Source organism: Myotis davidii, unplaced genomic scaffold, assembly GCF_000327345.1.
Source record: "Myotis davidii unplaced genomic scaffold, ASM32734v1 scaffold59, whole genome shotgun sequence".
In the NCBI taxonomy this organism is placed as follows: Eukaryota; Metazoa; Chordata; class Mammalia; order Chiroptera; family Vespertilionidae; genus Myotis; species Myotis davidii.
This window is the reverse complement of record NW_006293001.1, coordinates 8,508,829-8,517,221: the sequence shown is the minus strand read 5'-3', so window position 1 is coordinate 8,517,221 and position 8,393 is coordinate 8,508,829. Positions and strand designations below refer to the sequence as shown.

The 8,393-nt window shown below is 42.4% G+C and overlaps 1 protein-coding gene across 1 annotated transcript in view; it reads right to left on the bottom strand.

The window, feature by feature from the left end:
• The window catches only part of DHRS9 (dehydrogenase/reductase (SDR family) member 9), a 26,685-nt gene extending 20,381 nt beyond the window's left edge, over positions 1-6,304 (bottom strand). The window contains exon 1 of the mRNA XM_015565781.1: positions 6,108-6,304. The gene's annotated coding sequence lies outside the window, so the exon portion shown is untranslated. The remainder of the gene's footprint in view (positions 1-6,107) is intronic.
• Between the last annotated feature and the right edge of the window lie 2,089 nt (positions 6,305-8,393).

Genomic DNA, 8,393 nt, shown 5'->3' with positions numbered 1-8,393 from the left:
GTAAATACCAGAATAAGACATGAGCCCCAGCCCTGGCAGACGGCTCAGGTGTTTGGAGGGTCATCTGTGCACCAAAAGGTTGCAGGTTCCAATCCCAGTCAGGGCACATACCTAGGTTAAGGGTTCTATCCCCAGTGGGGGCACGTATGGGAGGAAACAAGTTGATCTCTCTCTCTCTCTCTCTCTCTCTCTCTCTCTCTCTCTCTCTCTGAAATCAATCAATAAGAAAAAGGAAAAAAAATTGTGTTGTCTTTATGAGGTTCACCACTGGGCTCAGGGTCATTTTAGATGCTAGTGTCCCAGCCTGCAGCCTGCATCCTGCATCCAAGGGACTGCCAACCTGACCTAGAATTTTGCAAAGCCTATCCTTAACTCAAATATTATTGTTAAAAAAAAATACTGGTTCTTCCTCAGTCCCTAAGGTTCACTAGCTCAGTTGGTTATTATGTTCCAATGTTCCAAGGTTGCAGGTTTAATCCCCAGTTAGGGTACATACAAAAAGAAACCAATCCTATCTAATAAAAGGATAACATGCAAATTAACCATCACTCTGACACAAAGATGGCAGTGCCCATAGCCACAAGATGGCAGTGCCCAGTCCTCTCAGGCCCACTGGAGTCCTCCAGTCCTGGAGAGCAGCCGCCGAGAGCAGGGCCTGCTTAGCCGTCACCAGCAGAAACCCGGGAGCAGCCAAGTGGGCCCCGCAGACAGCAGAGAACCATGGAGAGTGGGCCTAAGCCGTCAGTAGGACATCACCTGAGGGCTCCCAGATTGGAGAGTGTGTAGATCAGGCTGAGGGACCCCCGCACCTCCCCACCCCCCCACCCCCGAATTTTGTGCACTGGACCTCTAGTGAATACATGAATGAGTGGAAAAACAAGTTGAGCCGCAGTTTGCCGACCACAGCTCTAGGTCATTGGACCAAGTCAGCCAAAAACCAACTTTGACCTCCAATAGTATTTTAGCCACGATGCCACCTCTGAGCAGCAGCCCTCGGTCAGAGTCATTGGGAACATGACCTTTACACAGAAGCCGATTGACGGCCCATTGGTTCATTGACCACAGAGAAGTAAATGAGTAACAGTGACTAACAGGGCTGCCTCAACCATACCCTGCCCCTGTGGTCACCTCCACATGGCTCCCTAATCCCAGCAATTCAGAGACTCAGGACACTGACCTTAGTTGCTTGGGTTGCTTGCTTATTTTTCTATCTTCCAATTTATCTCACAGAAAACTGCTTAGAAGTACAAATCTCTTGGTTCAAGGGAATAAGCACCTCGGTCTATACCTAGTTCTCCTAGCACCCAGTGGCTGTGAGCCTAGGTACTGGGCAAGTTTGGGAACAAAGAGGAAGCAGATCTGCAGCCCCCAGGCCGCAGTGCCTGAGGACAGGTGCAGCACTAAATGTGCCTCCTCCGATGAACTGGCCATGGAGATTTTTCTTAAGCCACCATGAACACTAGCCACTTCACTAGTAAAATCTGGCAACAAGGACTGACACCACGCATGCACATGAGCACACACACATATAGACACACCTGCACACACTAGAGCAGGTGAGGAGCCCAGGCCTCAGAATCTGGTTCGCAGAAGTCCAGTCCCAGTTGCTCTATCATCAGAAGGTCTTTGGGAAAATTATCATTTCTTAGACTCTACTTTCCTATCTGTAAAACAGAGATAATAGCTACCTTGGAGCGTACCTGGCAAAATAAGATGACTAAACGCCTGCTAAGCAGGAAGACCTTTATGGTGATGTCAGGATCAGTGGCTCTCACTGTGTAAAGGGTCTGCTCTATGTACTGCTCATGTCTAGGCACAGGTTTCTCAACCTCAGCAGGTTGGATATTTTGGGCTGGAAATTACTTGTCCTGTATATTGCAGGCTGTTTAGCAGCACCTTCAGCCTCTACCCATTCGATGCCAGTAGCCCCTCTCCCTAGTTGTGACAACCAAAAATATCTCCAGACATTGCCATGTGCCCTGGGGGTCAAAATCACCCCAGGTCTAGAGCTTCCTCACCTTGGGGGTCCAGAGCTTCACAGCATCCAGAACTGCTTTTCTGGAAACTCAGTCATTAATTCCTTGGTAATGCCGTATTGATAAGAGATTACTTTTTAATGGCCTTACAGAAAAGTTTTGTTACTTATAAATGGTACTCATATCCTGCTGCTGTAAGTATGAATTTCTAGGATTAAAATAAAAGCCTTTTTGCCATCAGGAGGACAGGAAGCAGTGAACAATACCGAATTAGCACCAGACACTATTTTTGAATTTAGAAATTACTAAATTAGTACTCGCTGCATTTGTGAGGCCTACATTCTGGCTGAAGCTTTTGAGTTTGGGCCACTTATAGACTCCTCTGGGGGTGCCCTGCAGATGGGTGGCCTGTTGACTCTACAGAGTTCAGAATATGCTCCTAGACAACCAACCCATGGTCCTCGGGCTTTACAGGTGACCGCATCAGATAGGAATGGCTATCATTTATTGAAAGCTTACCGTGTTCTAGGACCTCTGCTAAGACCTGTAAATATTTATCTTGTGTAAACCTTATAATAAAATGATCTCCGTTTTATAGACGAGGAAACAAATTCAGAAAAGCAGATTAACTGGCTTAAGAAACAGTTGTAGTCTGTTTCTGGAACTGATCGCTAGGCCATTCTACTCCACCATCACGCTTTCATCCTCTGCTCCGCTGCCCCCTGGGTCCCCAGCACTGGAAGTCTGGCTGTGTGTACACTCTTCTACATGGCCAGTGCCTTTTGTGATACTTGGCATTAACTAAATACATGCTGTGGAAGGAAAGAGAGGATAAAAAGAAAGAAGTTTCCACTCTAACCCCAGAATTGGATTGGTGATAACCGGATTAATCTTTGAGCCCTCTCAGTTATCAGGGAATAAATAATAATAATAATAATAATAATAATAATATTCACACTTCCAATTAGATAACTTCAGAAATTTTTGAAAAGTGTTCAAGTAATATTTATATCATTTAATTGTCAAACTAGCTCTGTGAGCCAAGTAGGATAGATATCATAGGTAAGTTTATTTGCCAGAGAATGGCTAGAACTAAAGCTTCCATCTCTGAACTAAACTGTAAAATGAGAAGGAAGAACTACAGAGATGGGCACATTATCAGTCAACAGGAAGAATGAAGATACTTTCTCAAAATCCTCTACCATGTCACAAAGGTGCCAAAGGAACAGAGGAAGGGGAAGTAATTTTCTCTTTCATTTGCCATGCAAAGCGCTTAAAGAGTAGCCACCAGACTGCAGCTATAGGAAAATGTTGCAACTTGATTGCTGTCCATGCTCACTTCTGCTTCTTCTAGCTTTCTCTTTCTGGCTTTCTTTTCCTAGTAGAAAATCTAAAATAAGATCCTTTGATTTCACTTCCTTTATTCATCTTCCTCTGCCCTTTAAAAATAAATCACACACACACAAATGGAAAATAATGTCTCGACGGCATTATAAAGTATACTTTTTATATGAAACATTGAGTTCTTTCTACATCACTTGATTTTATTTCCACATAGGTCCACAGAGGACTTTGTTTGAGAAAGCAGTACTAAAACTGTCAACACTGATAGGAATCTGTACCATCTTTATTTACCTTTAATTTATTGTAATCGTGGCCTAACTTGAATCAACAATTAAGTTATTTATCTACATTCAATAGAGAGCATTTAGCAATTGCTTTCTAAAATACTCTATTTTTGAGGTTTTCTTGCACAGGCTTTCTTAATACTGACAGTGGTCTAGACATGTCAGTCTCTTAAACATTTAAATATTGTAAATCTGGTTAACTTGCCCTGGAATTCATTTTTGTTTTTCCCTTTTCAATGAAGTAAGAAATTCTGTGTTTTTTAAAACCCAAGTAACTTTTCACAGATTTCTGATGTATTTGGGCCAAAAAAACCCACACATTTGGGCCAAATGACACAAGCTAAATGACTAATGAATTATGTTTCTATGGGGGAAAAATGTTTAAGTTAGGCACCAGAAAGCTCAATAAAAATTTAAGATGGAGCCCTGGCCAGTTTAGCTCTGTGGATAGAGCATCAGCCTGTGGACTGGAAGGTCCCAGATTTGATTCCAGTCAAGGGCATATGCCTGAGTTGTGGGCCCCCAGTAGGGGGCGTGCAGGAGGCAGCCGATCAATGGTTCTTTCTCATCATTGATGTTTTTCTCATTCCCCTCCCTTCCTCTCTGAAATCAATAAAAATAAAAATAAACATTTTTTAAAAAAATTTAAGATGGAGCCAAGGGGTTCTACATGGAATATGCTTACATTAAGCAACAAATGCTCTTTTGAGGATCTGATTAAAATGACAGTAATAGTGATTATGATGCTACTTATATGGAGTTGATCCCTCAATGGGATGAAGAAGCTCCTGCACCCAGTACATTTCCCTTGCATCCTGCTTCCTGCAGCAAAGAGAGGCTTGTGGTGCTCTGAGTGCCTTTTGTGTAGGAGTGGGGGCGGGGTGACGGTGGGGGGCCAGCGAAGCGTGGAGAAGTAGTTCTTCCTCTGCAGACTCATTCAGTCTCCGCACAGAGGCTTGCCAGCCGCTCTCAGTGTAGAAGACCTGCTGGATGTATGCTTGGCATTTTTAGTTCTAAGGATAAAAGTATCTCTGATTTCCTTCTGCCTCCTCTCAAAACTCTTAACTTATATTCACCATAACACCCATAAATATTAATTAATTATTCCCAGTCTCTCCTGGGCTTATTACTTTGTCAGTATGCCCCCTGACAGTACTGGCAGGTTAAGAATTATTGTCAAAGCCACGGTTCCTTTATTTATGGTCACCAAGTTAAAATTGCTAACTGGAAGAGATTATAGACTGTATCTTATTATACATGATAATTACAAGGCGTCAAAGAAAGCTTACAATGTAGGGAGAATGCTATGGAGAGATGCAGAAAGTGTGTTCAAATATTCAATATATTTCTTTCAATCATAGTTATCTTTCAGCAGAAGAAAAGATGAGTTTTTAAAGATGGTATCTTAAGAAAAATGGAATTTGTTGTGAGAGTTTTAAGGCCAATTTCCATTTTCCCCATTGGAAATGTATGTAATAATAATTTTTAATTTTAAATTTCATTTAAACATTGAGGTTTGTTCTAAAAATTGGGCACAGTTTTCAAATCTCGAAAATACAACGCAAAGATGATATAACATTTCAATTTCATTTTATGCAGCAATTAGCCAAGGATATTTTTAGAGCACCTAATATATGCCAAAGGATACTAAGATAAGCATAGTCCTTATCCTTGAGCAAATAGTATAGCAGCACATTTCAGAGCCATTTGTACAGCCCCAAACTGAGTTTTAAATTCAATGTGTTTTATTTAAACTCTTTCCGCAACTGCTAAAATGAGCCCACGGAGAGAAAGCATCACAGCACCGCTGGAATCATACCGCCTTAAACAAGGGCTGCCAGGATTAAATAGCAACAAAACCACTAACCCAACTTTCTCCTTTAAAAGAAGTCGAAGTGAAAACATCAACCACCGCATCCTATAAAAATGGAGAGTAAAACCTGAAGCAGGTTTACTGCTGTCAGCCCGGGATCCAGGAGCCCTGTGTGCACAGGAGGAATCTCCCTGTCCGGCTGACCCAGCAGGCATCCGCACCAGTTTGGTGTGTGCGCGCACATTTGTCTACAACTCTACATGGACGTCTGAGAACACTGGTGAAGCAGATAGATACACATCAGCCCTGCAGCTGGGAACAAATGTGTTGTTCCAGTAAGAAACTCAGCTAAGATTCCTATTGTTTTGGAGCCCCTCCTCACTGCAGTTTCGCAAACGGTACTGAATAGTCCCTGAGAAAATAACTAGACATCAATTTAATTGTAACTGTAGGGAGCTAAAGAACATTCAAAGAGAGACTGCGGAGCTCAAGGCTGGGTCCCAGGTGACACTCAGATCACTTCTATTGTGAGGTGGACCCAGTACTGCCTCCCAACATTTTAATTTTTTTCTATTTAAAGCAACAGTAACCACCACATGAAAGACAAAGGCTAAAGCACAACATCAAAGACAGTTTGAAGATTGACATGAGCAGTGAAGGAATAAATGACAAAGCTGAGCCACCTGTTACCTTTTTAAAGACGACCTGGGAGTGGAAGCTGCTGGGGACTTGCTGGGCTGATTGCGGTCTGTCGTCTGTGCTGGGGAAGGAAGGGTTGTGTCACTTGGCCGCGCTGATCTCTGGAAGTGGAGGTGCTCTGAGTACCTACATGTGTAAGGAAGTGTCAGGCTCCCTCCTCTGTGAGTCACCCTTGTTGTGACACTTGATGATGACTAAGCCTTCTATGGATGAAGTAAAGCCATGAAGCTGTGGGTCATGTATTTCCAAAAGACAGTATTTTTAGCAAATTAAATTTAGCAACTTTCAGAAGGGACTTAAAAATGACCCATAACTTTCCTTTAACTGTGAGGACAATTTTTTGGCCAAATTAGGGAGCTGAAATACTATATCACTGAAGCATTTTGTAAAATGCCTGGCACCAGGTTTGAGTTGTGATTATTGTTCATGATCTCTAGGTTGTTTGTTGTCTTCCTTCCTTCCTTCCTTCCTTCCTTTCTCTCTCTCTCTCTCTCTCTCTCTCTCTCTCTCTCTCTCTTTCTTTTTCTTTCTTTCTGTTACTGTGCCTTTACTGATTTAGTACTCTTTCAGTCCTAGGAGAGTTGTTAGGGGAAATGAGTCTCTGATTATTTATTTATTTACTAGAGGCCTGGTGCATGAATTCATGCACGGGTGGGGTCCCTGGGCCTGGCCAGCAATTGGGGCCAATTGGGGCCATCTTGCCCAGTCCAGATTGGGACCCACCGACTAGGGGGAGGGACCAGTGGAGGTTGGCTGTGGGAGCGCACTGGCCACCAGGGGGCAGCTCCTGTGTTGAGCGTCTGCCCCCTGGTGGTCAGTGCATGTCACAGTGACCAGTCATTCTGCTGTTGGGTAGATTTGCATATTAGGCTTTGATTATATAGGATTTATTACCACTTTTATTAAAACTATTGGTGAGCAAGGAGACCAAAACAATTTAATGAAACAAGGCTTTGGATTTATTTTGAGTCTTACTTTAACGAGTGTTTTAAAGTATGACAAAAATATCTTTCTGAAGTGGTCACGGGAACTGAGATCACTGAGGATAGGAAAGGACGCCCCGTCCCTCCCCAGAGTTGATCTGTTTCAGAGTGTATTATAATTGACCAGGCATATCCTGAAAAGTATTGAGGTTACAGATGATGAGGGGGAAGTCATGCTGCTAATATGTGCCACCCCTCCAGGCTTGCACCTCGCCCTTAGGCACGCAGGCTGATGGGTGGGTATACACTCCACTGAAGCTGTTTAGTTTCAGTTTCCTAATATACCAGTTTATGGTTATACATCTCAGATTCCCCAGGCTTCTTTTGTGTTCCTTCTTTTAAAAATGCAGTTTATTAAGATTTAGTTGGGGTGAGCGGAAGAATAAATATATCTGTCTATCTAGGTTAAGTCTAGACATTGCTATTATCCTATAAATTAAGTGGGGGATCTTTTTTTTTCCTCTCTCCAAAAGAACTTCATTTCCTCGGGTAAAGATTAGGGTACCAAACATGTGCCAAATATACATTTCCCTTTTAACATCCCATAAGTCAGAGTAAGACTTAAAGAGAAAACCTTTTAGAGAAATAATACATTGACTTAAATCCACTCGAGGAAAGATATAAATGATTAATATTGGACCCTTCTTGTGAGCAAGTTATTGTCACTGAGAGGTGGAGAGAGTTGCAGGCATCTGGGTAGCCATGAAGTAGAGAAGGGCAAAGGACAAAGAAAAGGCTATTTAAGTTTTGCTGATTCAATACTCTAGTCTAGTGTAGGTCGGTTTTAAAAACATCCCAATATGGACGAAAAAGGGACCACATACTAAACATGACAGAGGTTTCTTTTACCTTGGGGGTTACAGGGTAATATTAATAATTATCATTTACAGCATATACTAGTAGAGTTGTTATTCTGGGAACAAAATAACAATGAGGATTCCTGGGATCTGGTGCTAGGGTAGAGAGGTTGTGCCCTGAGGGGGTCTAGAAAAGATTACTCTGATATTTCAAAGGTATGTTATCTTGGATCAGGGGTGGGGAACCTTTTTTCTGCCAAGGACCATTTGGATATTTATGACATCATTTGAAGGCCATACAAAATGATAAACTTAAAAATTAGCCACTTAAAAATAAATCCTATATAATAAACAGGAGAGGCCAGCATGGTGGGCCTTACAAACTCAGAGACTGAAGTACCCACATAGGGTGGTCTGAACATAAACATTCCTAACTAAAAGCAGGTCCTGGTGTGTAGTCACGTCCCAGGCCTGTTGCTTCCTTAACAAAGGTCAAT